General features: G+C 50.1%; 1 protein-coding gene across 1 annotated transcript in view; it reads left to right on the plus strand.

Annotated features, from left to right (window-relative positions):
• The first annotated feature begins 405 nt into the window (after window positions 1–405).
• BCOR (BCL6 corepressor) overlaps window positions 406–16,903 on the plus strand; it is a 179,043-nt gene continuing 162,545 nt past the window's right edge. Inside the window, exon 1 of the mRNA XM_077294763.1 lies at window positions 406–755. The gene's annotated coding sequence lies outside the window, so the exon portion shown is untranslated. The remainder of the gene's footprint in view (window positions 756–16,903) is intronic.

Raw genomic sequence — 16,903 nt, forward strand, 5'->3', positions numbered from 1 at the left:
CAGTGGGACCACCAAACACTCTCCGTACGATCGTGTGCGGTGCCCGCCCGGATAATGGCGCATTGCTGGGCGCCCACCACTGCCATCACTTCTCTCAGGGATCGGTTACATCTTAACACTGCTGGAAGCCCCATTACAGGGAATAACCCTCCACACGCCATGCCGGCCGCGGACCCATGACCACGGTGCCCATGCAACACTGGTTTAGGCCAGGACGACTCTGAAAGCCTCATACAGATTTCAGCTTTATTAAATATAAAAATCCGCGGCATAGATTGTCGGCTGCGACTTTCAGGAGTCGCGTCCCTGCTGAGGCATATGGCGCAGGGTCACTACTGACCTCGGCCACACTGCACACAGATAGCGCTTCATGGCAGAGCCGATTGTAACGTGCGCGATGGCTGCTGTGTGCGCGATGGCTGCTGTGTGCACAGGCGGGAGCGGTGGCGGCAGCTTTCTGGAGCCTGCCCCCGGCCCGTCCATGAGAGGAGCAGATGTACCGGCGGAGGCGCCATCTCCGGCAGTGCAGGAGCAGCACACGGCCCGCGCATAACAGGACACGTGTGTAGCTGACGGAGAAGCCGAGGGCCCGGCCGGGAGTGTGGCTCACACGGGGCGCCCTGCAGGACTCCACAGTGCCGGCACCGAAGAGCAGTTCACGTGATAGTCCGCCCTTCCTGTAGTCCGGCACGGAGGCCGCTGCTGGCGGAGGACATCGTGGCTGCTCCCGGGAGTGTGCGGAGCCCCGGGCACAGGTCAGATGGCGGCGGCCGTGATCTCCCCGTTATAGTTCCGTGTCCCGCATTGTGAGCGCTCGCTGCTTCCTCCCCATTGTAACCTCGTGCACCGTGTGCGGGTCATGTGTCAGCAGTGACGCACGGAGAAGCATGCGACATCTGTGCGGAACGTCACACATTCCCCACCAGCAGCAATGTGGAGGAAGCGACTGACAAGTCTAACCCGTCGTACGTGTCTGTTTATACGGCACTTCTGTGGTGATGACATAACACACATGTCGCAATATTACCGCGCCCTGTAAAGAAGCCTGTCGGGATTGGGGGAGGGGGTCGCGCAGTGTGAGTGTGGTGTGCGCCCCCATACTCCCTGACTGGGCACAAGCCTGCAGCGGGCACACCACATCCTCACCACTGCTTATAAATCAGGATGGCCGAACATGGGGGCTCAACCTCTAGGACCCCGTGACTGGGACAAGCACCAGGCACAGCCCCCCGTCTGTCTGAGCCACTGGGCCGTGTAATCCATGTGGCCCATTGTTAGGCTACGTTCACATTAGCGTCGGGCGCCGCTGCGTCCCTATATTTAACATGGGGGCGCATGGACATGCGTTGCATTTGCGTTTTGTGACGCATGCGTCGCTGTGGCGCACGCGTCAGGGCGCACAGGACGCAGCAAGTTGCATTTTTTGTGCGTCCAAAATCAAGCAAAAAAAGGACGCATGCGTCACAAAACGCTGCGTTGTGCATACGTTCACATTTGCGTTGTGCGTTGCCGACGCTGCGGCGCACAACGCAAATGTGAACGTAGCCTTAATGCTTTCTTGTAGAGGGGGCAGTGGTCAGATCCTAACCATCAATCACAGATGGTCTAGCCTAATGTGAGACATCAAAATAAGAGTTATGGCGATCAAGACCCCAACCTGCCATGCGCCCTGACAGCACGGCGATTTACATATAGCTGTGTTTGCAAAATGGGCACATGCCACAAAAAAGCCATACACACATACATGGCCATCATTTTCCGGCCCTGAGACCCCCCATCCACAATAGCCATCTACCTCCCCCAAACCCACCATCCGCAATAGCCACCTCCCTCGAGCCCCCCCATCCACAATAGCCACCTCCCTTGAGCCCCCCATCCACAATAGCCATCTACCTCCCCTGAGCCGTCATCCGCAATAGCCATCTATCTCCCCCGAGCCCCATCCGCAATAGCCATCTATCTCCCCCGAGCCCCCATCCGCAATAGCCATCTACCTCCCCCGAGCCCCCCATCCGCAATAGCCATCTACCTCCCCCGAGCCCCCCATCCGCAATAGCCATCTACCTCCCCCGAGCCCCCCATCCGCAATAGCCATCTACCTCCCCCGAGCCCCCCATCCGCAATAGCCATCTACCTCCCCCGAGCCCCCCATCCGCAATAGCCATCTACCTCCCCCGAGCCCCCCATCCGCAATAGCCATCTACCTCCCCCGAGCCCCCCATCCGCAATAGCCATCTACCTCCCCCGAGCCCCCCATCCGCAATAGCCATCTACCTCCCCCGAGCCCCCCATCCGCAATAGCCATCTACCTCCCCCGAGCCCCCCATCCACAATAGCCATCTACCTCCCCCGAGCCCCCCATCCACAATAGCCATCTACCTCCCCCGAGCCCCCCATCCACAATAGCCATCTACCTCCCCCGAGCCCCCCATCCACAATAGCCATCTACCTCCCCCGAGCCCCCCATCCACAATAGCCATCTACCTCCCCCGAGCCCCCCATCCACAATAGCCATCTACCTCCCCCGAGCCCCCCATCCACAATAGCCATCTACCTCCCCCGAGCCCCCCATCCACAATAGCCATCTACCTCCCCCGAGCCCCCCATCCACAATAGCCATCTACCTCCCCCGAGCCCCCCATCCACAATAGCCATCTACCTCCCCCGAGCCCCCCATCCACAATAGCCATCTATCTCCCCCGAGCCCCCATCCACAATAGCCATCTACCTCCCCCCAGCCCCCCCTCCACAATAGCCATCTACCTCCCCCGAGCCCCCCATCCGCAATAGCCATCTACCTCCCCTGAGCCCCCCATTCACAATATACATCTACCTCTCCCCGAGCCCCCCATCCACAGTATACATCTACCTCCCCTCGAGCCCCCATCCACAATAGACATTGACCTCCCAGAGCCACCCCCCTTGAATAATATATATCTACCTCCCCTTGAGCCCCCTTGCACAGGAACGTTCGGCCAAGTGCTCCTGTGTCCTCTGTAAGAGACTCCTATGACACTGTCTTATGTCTCTGAAAACAAAAGGATCAGTTATCAGATATTGAACAGACCAGATCCTTCTCTGCCCCATGATCTGTTTGGGGCTGGGGGTGAGTCAGGTTCTTAAGCGTATCCGTCACCCTGCTATGCCATGTATACTTTCCCTGACTCCCCATAAATACAGGCGTTCTGCTCGGATGAGTGTCTGTGTTATTTCAGTAGAGGGAGGGAGAGAGACGCCTCCGAGAGGAAATAACAGGATTGAACAGGTTGAAGATCCAACCCATCCCTCCCTTGATTTCTGGATGCAGATGTTGGGGTGATAGTCACAGTTCTCATACAGTGAACCCCACTAAATAAGATCCGCCAACAGATACTACAACCCCTAGTACGGCACGGGCAGCCACCTCGCCAAAGCCACTAACCTTCAGTAGTTCAGCGCTTGGACGGCTGTCTCCAGTCCCACCATACAAAGACGAGTGGTTCCCGATAACACACATACATAGATCCTGGGATAATCAGTGTACTGGTTATCAGTGCATCACGCCATGGTATAATTTGTCTGCACCATGGAGCCTGGGTGCCTCATACCCCTATATGGAGACATCCATCAGTAGGGGGATCCTGACATACACCGAGTGCACAGATCACCCTATCTGGCTGTGAGGACAGGCTGGGTGGTAGTTTATCTGGGACACGATAGCTTGAAATCCTCAAAGATCCTATTAGTGAGGTAGAATAATAGTGGCAGGCCGGGCTCACACTGGTAAATGCCAGACAAGAGCATGTAGGATACAGGGTAAAGCTGGATCTGGTGGGACGATCTACAGGGTCAGGGGAGAAAACACTACATTGTTCTCATATGGATGATGGCGGGATGATCAGAGCTGCTGATGATTGTGGATGCAGCTATTAGGCGAGCACTGTGGAATTTATAGGGTACAGATAGGCTGTGACTACTAGGAGCGACTACTGTGATATGGCTGTAAGTCTTGCAACCAATGTAAGGAATCATTAAGGTTGTGGCAATTACACAGCGACCAAGAGTCACAGCGGGGTCCTAGCCTTACGCCCCTATACATCAGATAGCCGTCTCAGCCGACAGCTCCGACACACAGTAACGGCATACTCGGCCAGCGCTCCTGCATCTCAGAGCTGCTGCCAGACTCTCCGGAGAACAAAAGGATGGGCTGTTGGAAATCTGACGTGCCAGATCCTTCTCTCCTCCAACATCATCTGTTTGGGGGGGAGTCTGGAGGCCCCACATGACGGCAGGTTCAGCCAACATTAGTCCAATGTGTATGGAGCCTTTAGGGTATGTTTCCACAGTCAGGAAACGCAATGCGCAGCGGCCAGATGTTACAGCATAGTGGATGGGATTTTATGAAAAGACGCAGGTGGCAGACACATGCGGCGGCGCGTCTTTCTAGACCACAGCGGAGACGCTCAGTCTCCACAAGATAAATAGCACCGTTCTATGTATAAGACGCGATGATTCCGCACGGTTCAATAAACACATCCGGAATCACCATATACAAAAGCCGGCAGCGCTGTCAGTCTGTACCGTGGAAACACACCCTTACTCACACTACTGTGTTTCCTTCATAAGACATTTATCACCTCTCCACAGGACAGGCAACACCTGCCCGATCACTGGGTGCCCCACCTCCGGGACCCCCGCTCACTGTGGATGCCACCGATTGGAGCGGCGTGGCCACACCTGACTGCTGAGGCGCCATTCATGGCTATGGGACTGACAGAGATAGCGGAGCGCTCTACCGGGTCCACAGACGCTGAATGAAGTGGGAGCAATTATGTGCGACTGTGCCCCGCCATTCAGTTAGGACATGAGGAGGAATGGAGGTGTCCGCTCCCACCTCTGTTATCAGGGTGGGCCCACGACCATCACACATTCATCTTATCCTGTGGATGGTGATAATCTTCCATGGGAAAATCCCTGTAATCACAGTGTTATTTAGGCGGGGTCTTCTCGGAGCACGTCCCCTGCGGATCAGACTCCGCCACACAAGCCCCGCTCATGTTGAGATGCATTTTTTGCTGACCCAGAATACACATGGTGGACACAGCTGACCGGTATGTGCCACAGGTCCGTGCATGGGAAGGCCCTAACCACAGGGCGATGCATGTGCGGCTGACCGCTGCGGCCCTGGGCGACTGTGACATGGCCGCCTGCACAGTGCAGACTTCCCATGGAAACCAATGGGAGCAGATGTAATGCCTCAGAGGAGTAACCGTAGTAACATAGTAACCCCTACACCGCCATACACGCTATTAGCCACGTTCAGTGTGTGGCGGGTTTTTTACCTCAGTACCTGTAAGCCAAAACCAGGAGTGGGTGATAAATACAGCAGTGCTGACGGGTTTCTATGATACTTTCCTCCTGATTTTATACTGAGGTAATACTGAGGGTGTGACCGCGGCCTTAGCGCTAGCGCCGCCATAGACATCGCTTCCAGTGTTCTCCTGTAGCAGATGATAGAATCCTGTCACGAGTTCACCACACACCGGTTACAGGCGGCAATGATCGTTGTTCCCACGCAGCGGAGACGCCGGGCGGATCACTCACATTAGCGCATCCGCTGGCTGTTAACCCCTGCGGCATCTCCCGGCTGCGCCCATTAGTATTCTGTGCGCGCCTCCTCCGGCGGTGCGGGCGCCACATACACCCTGGCAGAGTAATAAAATGGCGGTATAACTGCCAGGACACGATCGTCACTGACTACAGGGAAGCGTGTCACGTCCTCACAGCTGTCCTTCATCCCCGGGTTAATCTCCGGTGCGGAGCCCCCGGTGCACGGCCGCTGTCACACATAGGTGGCCGGGAGTTAATTAGGAAGTATTCTCCGGATCAGTGGCTCCACGGCCCATTAGCTATTCTGCTGCCTAATTGCAGGATTGCGCTGCTATCTCCGTCCCGTATCCCTGCAATCAGCGATCTCTCGGCAGCAGCTGGGGATTAGGCGGCCGGCGGAGCGGGGCTGCAGATTACACGCTGCTTAACCCCTCACTGCCCGGCGGCTCTGCAGGCATGTTCTTGTACTGCGTGCTGGGATGTGTAGTTCCACAGCCTTTTATTTTTGCAGCGAGCAGTGTCTGTCACAAGGAGTTTGGTGACCTGGGGAGACGGCGCTCATGGTCCGAAGTCCACACCATGGAGCCGTGCTCCCCGGTTACTGAGTCCTGACGGCGGCGGTGCGGACCTGAGGGGCTCGGGAAGTAACACTCGGCTCCCGCCCTGTGTGCCGCCATACGGTGCCGTGTTCCCCACAGCAATGCTTTATCTAGAGAATAAAACAAAACTCGTAGGACACGTTCACATGACACGTCTGTGGCCGCACAGTCGTCATTTCGTTGCAGTTTTCTGTGGCGCTTGATGCGTTTGAGCTCTCCGTTAATGAGGTCTTCTATCCCATGGAGTCCGTGCTGGTAGCTAGGAAATTGCCTCTGTCACCATAGCTGTCTGCTGAGCAGTCAGTGGGGCACAAAAACGTGTTTCAAACCGCCCGTGTGTTTCCTGCAATAGCTGCATGTATTGTATTAGGTGAATGTTAAATATGGCCGCACCATAGCCGCAGTAAGGCTACGTTCACATTTGCCTTGTGCGCCGCAGCGTCGCCACATGCGTCATGCGCCCCTATATTTAACATGGGGGCGCATGGACATGCGTTGTGTTGCGTTTTGTGATGCATGCGTCTTTTTGGGCGCACGCGTCAGGGCGCAGAGGACGCAGCAAGTTGCATTTTTTTTGCGTCCAAAATCATGCAAAAAAAGGAAGCATGCGTCACAAAACAATGCATTTTGCATGCGTTGCGTCGCCGATGCGTTGCCGACGCAACACACAACAACGCAAATGTGAACGTAGCCAAATGGCGGCGTGACTTGTACATGCTGCCGCACAGTCAGAATGTCTCCTGTAGACGAGGGCAAAGCGACGTGCACTGCCCTTGGCCCAGCGTCCAGTCTGGTTCACCCTGGCTGGCAACCTTCACTTCTGTGCCCGGCGTCCATTACTGGGTCCTGCTCAAGAGACACCCGCAAAGCCGGACACACACAGAAGGCTGCCATGCAGGAGCAGACTCTTCTCAGCTCTAGTCTCATTTCAGTGCCGTCTTCCCAATACAACATGTCTCTGACGGCAGTGCCTCATAGTGAGCATACACACCAACGCCCCCATAGACTGCAGTCCCCTAACAGTGCCCTGTTACTTTATATTAAAGGGAACCTGTCACCCCCAAAATCGAAGGTGAGCTAAGCCCACCAGCATCAGGGGCTTATCCACAGCATTCTGGAAAGTACTGCAGTGCGCAGGTGCCCGGCCTCTCTGACCTTTCCCGGCGCCTGCGCACTGCAGTTCTTTGCTCTGCCCTCAACAGGACAAAGTACACCTGCGTCGGAGCCGCAGCGTGAAGACAAGAAGAGGACGTCATCGTAAGAAGATGGGAGGCCCCGGACCGCAGCGGGACCGCCCCTGGGTGAGTATAATCTAACCTCTTTTTCTCATCTTTCAGGATACAGAATGCTGTAGATAAGCCCCTGATGCTGGTGGGCTTAGCTCACCTTCCATTTTGGGGGTGACAGGTTTCCTTTAAAGAGCATGTGTTCAGTAATGCGATTTACCTGCAGATATAGGGTTAATCTGCATAGAAATAGAATTTAAATCCTGTGTAGCTGGCGTAAAGGGAACCTGTCAGCAGAATTTTGCTACCTCATCTGAGAGCAGCCTGAAGTAGCCAGAGACCCTAAATCCAAAGATATATCACTTGGATTACTGGGTGCAGCTGTTCTGACACAATCAGAGCTTCTAGATTTAGAATGAAGCAGAGCTGAGAAAGCTGACCCTGCCCACACCACAGCTAACCCCGCCCACACATAGCTGACCCCGCCCACACATAGCTGACCCCCTCCAGACCAGGCTCTCTGTGTACAAAGTCCATGGACAGTGAGCTGCTTATCACTTACTAGTCCGGCAGTGTTGGTGATAAATCCTTCACAGTTAAACAGCAGGCACTTTGATAAGTGACACATCCCAGAGTTCTGTGTTTCTGCCTCGATCTCCTGCTGTCTTCAGAGTACATAGAAAAAAGCTGCTGACAGATTCCCTTTAATGGCGTTGTGGCTAGAAGGAGAACATGCCGCTTTGTTCTCCTTGCAGCTGCTCGCTTGCAGTTTTTTGAGCAGGTACAGTCACCGCTCTCTAATGTGATCAAGTTTACCAGCAGATTAACCCCATATCTTCAGGTAAATCACATTTCTAGAAGCGAAAGGTTCACTTTAAGCAATCTAACAGGACAACTGTTCCAGTAAATTGGCACCATGTGTATGTTGGGATGCGTTTAGACAGGTAGATAATGGTTCCTTCCCGGTATAAACATTGAGGCGATCGATCACCTGATGAAATTGCTAAATGTTTGATCATCAGGCGATACTGTCGTTTATGCTGGCACAAAATCATTGTTATTGGCAGCACATTGCCCTGTGTAAACAGAAGATGTGCTGCCAATAACATACTGTATGGGGGCAGAACGGCCATATTGGCAATCATTTTGTGCCCATCTTTGTTCGTCAGCCGGTGTAAACGAGCTCCAAGCAGTGCTCATTAAGGTGCATTGGCGGGATGAAATCTGCATGGGATCCACCCCACACTGTGATACATGGCCACCAGGGGATTATATTAGCTGTATTGGGTTTTGTAGGGTTGCATTTTGGCAGGGAAGAGGTTTATTTTGTCTGACTTGCTGAACAATAGTCTTGAAGAGTGCAGGAGCCCTGTCCTTAGATAACAAGTGCATGTCCCTGCCCCCTCTTGTCATGAGAGCTCACAGGGCACATGGGGCAGAGCAGTCTTGCGGAGCTCTTTCACTATGGTGCGCAGACCGTGCAGCCTGGCTCCCATCACACGGAGATCTCACATTCCTCTCACTGTTTGTTTTCATAACATTGGCTTCTGTCTGTACTTCTCCGGCTTTTCCTATACCGACATCTTATATGAGAGTGGGGGGAATCAGCCCCCTAAACCAAGCATTAACAAGCGATCTCTATAAATGCTCTTTCACGCGGCTGTCTAAAGTCTGTTTCATCTGCATGTTTCTAAGCAGAAATGGGAACAGATCCCAGGCCCTGCGTGCACTTTTTACATGTCGTTTTCAGTAACAACAGTGTGTCAGTGTAGATTGCACAGATGTGTTACGTATGTGCATTGTAAGCTGCGGTGTACTTTGTGGTGATATAGGCACATGAGGCCTGTGCGCTGGAGCAGAGTTCCAGGCCTGCAGCCCTAGCCTTGCTGGCTACACACAAGAACCCATTGGAAACCGAATATTATACCCTGTTATAAGTCAGTGTCATCTGTATAAAAATAGATCCATCATACCTGTCTTCTCTCCGTTAAGTCACAGTATTAGTGTGAACAGAGCCTTAGGCTTTCTCACGTTCCGTCGCCTCTTTAAACATCCGCTTGTCTGTACGCCTTTATTCTTTAAAAATGGGAATTGGAAGGGAAACATTTCCCGGCATTTTCTTAGGGAATGTTTCTTTTGTACTAATACTGTCCTATTACTAGGAGAGCACGATCTCCACAGTAAAGCATGAAGGCAACCTAAAGTGTTCCCTGTTGTATACGGCTAGGGTATACCGTCCTGCGTAATTCAGGCACACATTATTTACAGGCTTGCCCCGGGACTGACCTGCTCCATTGTCACACAGTGGCAGACAAGAACTGGCAATCTCTTATATTGTTGTATTGTAATATATTCACGGTGCCTGTGTAAGCATAGTACATAAAGAGTCAATACAACATCAATGAGAACGGGGAGACGGCAGCGTCTATCGACTGCAGGCAGCGCGTACATTCAGGATAAAGGCAGCAGGTCCGTGCTTCTCTCCTAGAGACACGGCGCTTTCAGACTGCACTTCAATGGTGGAGTGACTGACAGGTCCTTGCCTCAAGATGTCTTGCAGCAGAGCTGCTGCCTGATTATGAGATATCAGATCCCCATCATCAACACCATTACGTTGGTTTTTATGCCGAGCGAAGATGAAAATGCAAAGCAGTGCATCTCCAGTGATCCTACATATTGATGACCGTAGACTTGTGTCTAGGCGGTGAGTGCGGTAGTAGCAGCACACCTCAGGGTGAATTCACTTGGGGCAGATTTGTTGTATACATTTTTGAGATTGTCCCATTTATGGTATACTGAACTCCATGTCCCTGCTGCCACAACAACCCCATTCAGATTAATTGAGCTGATTGTTTCTTTAAGCTGGCCAAATTCATGAGATAGCTTTGTCAGCCAACTGTTCATGTGTTTTTGTTGGGGAGAGCAGAAAAGCCGCTGCCAAACACCTCGAACTGCGGTTTACCTCTCTTGAAAACAAAAGTACCGAGCGATGAGATTCCATCTGGAGGCTCCTATACATAGCAGATGGTCATATGGGACCGTATTGCTTAAATTGGCAGGTTTGGCCAACTTTCATCTAATTTGTATGGGGGTCTTTAGTGTCAAAATGTCTGCTACAGATATGTCACATGTATTTACCCTAATGCTGGCCAAAAACGTGATATATTCTCTGCAGATCATACTTAACTAAGGCTAGCCATACAGATGTATCACTGAGCCTTCACCCAACAGGTACATCTCCTGACTCCCCCATATGAAAGCAGGTTTGGAAGTGCAGTAACGCAGGGATTGCAGAACAATGCTGTATAACAATATTATTTAATTATTAACAAAAATATGAAAATTATCTCCTCGCAGGGAGTTAAATAACCGGAATCAAGGGAAGTAAAATAGTTAATGCAACAGTCTGATAGTTAAATGACACTTATCGTAGTCTTTGATCCTCATCCACATACAGTCTGATGGGAGTTGGAGCAACGGCTGGCGCAGTGTCCTCAGATGGATCCCAACAAATCACGGTCCAGCTTCTGGCGGCAACGGGTGGTCACCAGTTTTGCCCGCTGAGCCCCTAGTCCATAAATCTGTGCAGCCAAAGTGGGGAGCGCTGCAGTAGTCATATTGCACACGTGCGCTGCTGCGCATATATCAGCAATGGGAACGCACCTCAGGGTCCTGCCGCTGGCACCTGCTCTTCCGCGCGAGCACTGCACTCTGTTTGGCTGGTGCTTGTGGCACTCGGAACCCTCGCTGGCTCACTGGAGCGTTCAGGCAGGCAATCATCTAGGCCTATTGCAGGGTCATTGTAGGCTTTTTTGTGGTCATTTATATTATTGGTATCTTACCAGTTTGTTCACTGGGTAGGTGTTTTTTAATATTGGATTATTAAAAGATAAGTTTTAAGGGAATATATGTTCACTTCTTTTGAATTGATTCCTGGATTTTATTTATGATTTTAGTACAAAAATCACTGTAGCGTTCACCTAAGCTCTGCCCGGCACGTCTATGCACTGCCTCTGTAACGGCGGAGCACTGAGAGCACTCTCCTGCGCTTCCTGCTCACTGCCCGGCTTAGCCACGCCCCCTCTGCGCAGGTCGTGGGACCTGTCCGGTCCCCTATTCTTTCCCCCCGGCACCGCTTGATGCAGCCTCGACAGTTCTGGACCCGGCATGACGTAGGTACCAGCAGCCCGGTCTTCCTCCTTACACATACAGCGGTCCACTCTGCTCATTGGCTCAGGGGAGAAGGCCACTGTCAATAGCTGTCTCCCCTGAAGCAAAGGATCGGGCACTGATATATTAATTGCTTGATGTTTGTCTCCCCCCAATCTAACTTGTGGGTGAGGCAGGAAGCCCTCATACACACTGATGGGTCTTTGGTAGTTTTTATTCATGTTGTGTTTTTTCCAAGTTTATAGAATAACTCACTGATCACTCTGCCACCTCGGGCAGTGCCATAGGCAATGAATGGAGTGGAGGTGATAATGGCCAACCTCTTCTTCATTCAGATGGAACAGACCTCTAGCGATCAGTAGTATAAATTAAAAGGCCCCATACACAGCTGAAAAACGGGCAAAGTGTTCGACTTCTGTAGGGCTGGCTGAACGGTTTTTTGTTTTCTCATCTCACTCTGTTGAAGACACATGAACGCGGAGCCGATCTGGACACCCATATGTATGGAGGAGTTGGGAAAGTTAACTGCTGAACAAATGTATCTCACTTGTATGGGAAGCTTCAAAAACGTGGTCTAAACCCCCTAATGTTGTGTGTATGACCACCACATACATATTCTCAGCAGGTCTCACCACAGTTAGCTGGATCTGCACATCTGTTTGTAGATAAATATTTCATGCTTGGTAAAGGCGAAGGCTCCCGGTCAGATCAGTGTTTTAGGTTGGTCTGAGCTGCCTATGTACAGAGACGGACCGTGTGTATACCGGTATGTTACAGTGCCGCCTTGGGGAATAATGTTATTGTCACACAAGCATTCCAGATATTAGTCCGATTGATTGTCTATGTGCAATAGTTATTGTAAGTGCTATATCAATGGACTCCGGAATAAGCAGCTTCCAGAAACATGGGGCACCGCTTCTCTCCAGGGAAATCATAAGCTCGCGACAGTCAGAATCCATCTAGTAGGATAAATGTTTCCCTCAGTTGTCTGGTAAGTATATGTTATTCCCCATAGACATGAGATTGGCATGGATCACTAGATTGTCAAGCTGTCATCTCGGGGTGTACTCAGGCTGAGAATAGTGTGTGCCATAACTGCTTGCTACCCTTGCATCCAGGAGACTGGTGTAACGGCATAGAGATGTGCCCTACTGGGGCAGACGTGCCCTACTGGGGCAGACGTGCCCTACTGGGGCAGACGTGCCCTACTGGGGCAGACGTGCCCTACTGGGGCAGACGTGCCCTACTGGGGCAGACGTGCCCTACTGGGGCAGACATACCATTGGTGTGCCTTGCAGCGCTGGAGTCCTGGGTTCTAATCCCACCCAAGACAACATCTGCAAAGAGTTTGTATGTTCTCTCAGTGTTTGCGTGGGTTTCCTCCGGGTACTCCGGTTTCCTCCCACATTTCAAAGACATACTGATAGGGAATTTAGATTGTGAGCCCCATCGGGGACAGCGTTGATAATGTGTGCAAACTGTAAAGCGCTGCGGAATATGTTAGCGCTATATAAAAGTAAAGATTATTATTATTATTATTGGTGCAACCTGTGCAGCTGCACAAGGGGCCCCAGAGGTAAGGGGGCACAACTTCTAACCGGGTGCGTTATGATAAACCATTGGACTGCAAAGGGCAGATCTATTCTTGCACAAGGGCCCCCTGCTGTCTGTGTCCGCCTCTGCCCCACTATGTAGACCCTCACACAGCTTCTCTGTCACGCCATACTGCGCCGGCAACGTTTGTGATCCGCGGGCTGTGTGCTCCGCCAGCACATCTCCGTACGGCAACGATCCAGGCGGATGATTGAGATTCCCAATGATGCCTGGCAGAGCAGGCGTCTGATAGGGGAGACGAGGTTTTCTCATCCTTAAACAGCAGGATGGCTCTGCGAGCGCAGAACATTTGGTAACCATTTCTGGGAAGCGGAGTGTTTACAGACGGGAGGAAAGTAGCAGAGCACTTCCTAATCTCCAGCTCACCACAAGCCAGAGGCACATGGGGTCAGAGCAGGGAAGTGAGCATTAACTCTGTGCCTGCCATATTTATGCTGCGGCCGCGATTCCGTGCAGGGATGACTACGTGTGCGATATTTATTGTTCAGCTCGTGTTAGGGTGCAGTATACCACATTTCTATTTGATTGATCATAACTAAAGCTATTTGTGCAGACATTAGTCTAAATATTCACTTCTACAGTCTGCGATCCAGGCAGCTCAGCTTGCCATTATCCGTCACGTATTGTTCCCGTACCCCCAGTACGGTATACTGTAAGCATTCAGCACCCTGACAAGAAACACCAATTATTCTCCCTCGAAGCATATAGAAAAGTCAACGTTTACACTGCTGATGTGCAGAGTGAAGGCACTGTATGTGACACATATCATGTGCTGGTTTTGCTGTGATGTCCCCCCACCTCTACACACAAAATGGCAAGAAATATCTGTGAGGGTGGGTTCCTTTCCACCGCGCTGACCTTCATCAATTCTGATGATGCCTCTGGAGAGGAGCTGCGGGGTTTTTAATTTCTCCAGGTTCCTGATCCATGTTATATGGATTCCGTTGGCCCACACTGTACCTCCATGTGCCTTTGCTTACAGAGAGGCACACAGACCATTTTCTCACAGATTTCTTGAATACCCACAAGAGAAAATTGGTGGAAGGGCAGGTGCAGACAAGCTTATTTTTTCACATCTGAGAAAATCGGATCAATTATGCTAATCACCCTCTGAAGACATCCGAGTGTAGTCCGATGGCTTCCGGATCTTACTCTGGCATGCAGCGGTTATTTTTCTTTTTCATATGTGCACTGAATAAGATGGCAACGAGTGTTATCTGTGAAAACGATGAATAGCACTTGTCTGATTATTCCGGATGTCTGCACGACCCCAAAGTTCTCACTGATTGCAGAGGTAAAAAATAGAAAAGAAGGAGCAGCACCAGGGTAATGTGGGCGCAGAACCTCAGTGGCAAAGACCAAACCATCCAGATAAAATGTTACTGGAGGCAGCTTACCAAGCAATATGACAAAAACCAGTGGTTTACTAGCCCATACTGGCAGTGGCAGCATTTCCCTTCTAAGTGAGAGCCTTCCTCAAGCAGTGATAGGATACAATGCCATATATTCAAAGAAAAAAGTGATTAGGAAGGTGAATATACAATGTTGTGAAAATACACATACAAAGTGAATATACAATATACAGCTATATGACCATTTACATTAAAAGTACTAGTATTACTGTATCACAGTGTACCGAAAAAGTGCAGCAGTGCTTAATTATGCAGGTAAATAGCAGGTGAAAAATGACAATAATAAATATAGCACAGATGACGCCCTACAGGTCACAGGAACATCTTTATAACAAAACCTCTGTATTCAGCATCCTAATTAACCCACTGCAATGTCATGCACAATGACGATTGAAGTCACCAGCGCCATCTTGGAAAAGGTTAGTGATGGCTGTGCAGAGGTAAACATATAATGTCTACAGGTCTGTAATATTGACCCTTGACATAGGTATAAATACAAATTCAGCAATTTCCAGAATTTCAGTTTTTATCCATTATCTGTAATTTTTCAGCACTAATCCAATTTCAGCAGGTCTAAGGGTTGTTTTTGACGCTGGTTACTTTTATACGGGAGCAATATTTGTTCTAGTAAATGGGCCTATGTTATCGTACATTGTGTTGCACATCTCTGTAGTCCAGACGCTGCTCGCTGTGCAAAGAACATGCCCTGATTTATCTATTTTTCTTGCTTTTTCAGAATAAAAGAATTATGGCTGTTGATTATGAGTGCTAAGCCTTGTTTTCAACCACTGTTTTATCATGAGCTTTCGCTTCCTTTTTTGTCTATTGTTTACATTTTCTTTTTTATTGTTTACATGGATATATTTTTTTGTATTATATAATTCTTTTACTTATTTTATATTACAGAAGTCTATGATGCGCTCTGCATTTTCAGGTGTAATATTTATGTATAGTGTATTCATGTATTTTGTGTGGGCCGTGATCCATACTCAATGAGGCTGCCATTTTTGTGCCCTGACTCACCTTTGTGAATTACTACTTTTGCATAAAGACATGAGCGACACATGGAATCAAGACTTGTGCTACATATATGTAAGAGGCACCTTTAAGGAACTATAAACTTAGAATTTTCCATTACAGAGAAGAAAAACTTGTCCATAGTGTGTCAGGATACAGGATTTTCTGCATGCTTCTGGAATAAGAAATGAGTAGTCCGGCTAGGCCAAGCTTCAGCCATGTGCAGTAAGGCAGGTACATATATGGTTGAGGCTATTTCTTTATAACTCTTAGGCTGGGGTCACACATGCGTGTTTTACGTACGTAAGAGCGCAAAAACTACGTACGTAAAACTCGCATTACATACGGCACAATGCTTCTCAATGGGGCTGCTCCTATTAGCCGTATATTACGGTTCAGTATTATACGGCGTTCTACGGCCGTACAAAATCGCAGCATGCTGCGTTTGTCAGCGTATTGCGCAAATAATACGCCAATGAAAGTCTATGGGGGCGAGAAAAATACGGATTCCACACGGACCAGCAGTGTGACTTGCGAGAAATACGCAGCGCTGTTAGTGAAAAGTCGGTAATTCAATTGCCGGCTTTTCATTTCTCCTGCACAAACCCGACAGGATATGAGACGTGGTTTACATACAGTAAACCATCTCATATCCCCTTTTTTTTTGCATATTCCACACTACTAATGTTAGTAGTGTGTATGTGCAAAATTTCAGCGCTGTAGCTGCTGAAATAAAGGGTTAAATGGCGGAAAAAATTGGCGTGGGCTCCCGCGCAATTTTCTCCGCCAGAGCGGTAAAGCCAGTGACTGAGGGCAGATATTAATAGCCAGGAGAGGGTCCATGGTTATTGGCCCCCCCGTGGCTACAAACATCTGCCCCCCAGCCACCCCAGAAAAGGCACATCTGGAAGATGCACCTATTCTGGCACTTGGCCACTCTCTTCCCACTCCCTGTAGCGGTGGGATATGGGGTAATGAAGGGTTAATGCCACCTTGCTATTGGAAGGTGACATTAAGCCAGATTAATGATGGAGAGGCGTCAATTATGACACCTATCCATTATTAATCCAATTGTAGGAAAGGGTTAAAAAACACACACACACATGATTGAAAAGTATTTTAATGAAATAAACACAGCGGTTGTTGTAATAATTTATTGTTCTCTCAAATCCATTTGCAGTCCCTCGCTTGGCAACATAATAAACGCACAAGATACATACCTTCTGATGTACTGTCAGGTCCAACGATGTAATCCATCTGAAGGGGTTAACTAATA

Source organism: Ranitomeya variabilis, chromosome 3, assembly GCF_051348905.1.
Source record: "Ranitomeya variabilis isolate aRanVar5 chromosome 3, aRanVar5.hap1, whole genome shotgun sequence".
Classification (NCBI taxonomy): Eukaryota; Metazoa; Chordata; class Amphibia; order Anura; family Dendrobatidae; genus Ranitomeya; species Ranitomeya variabilis.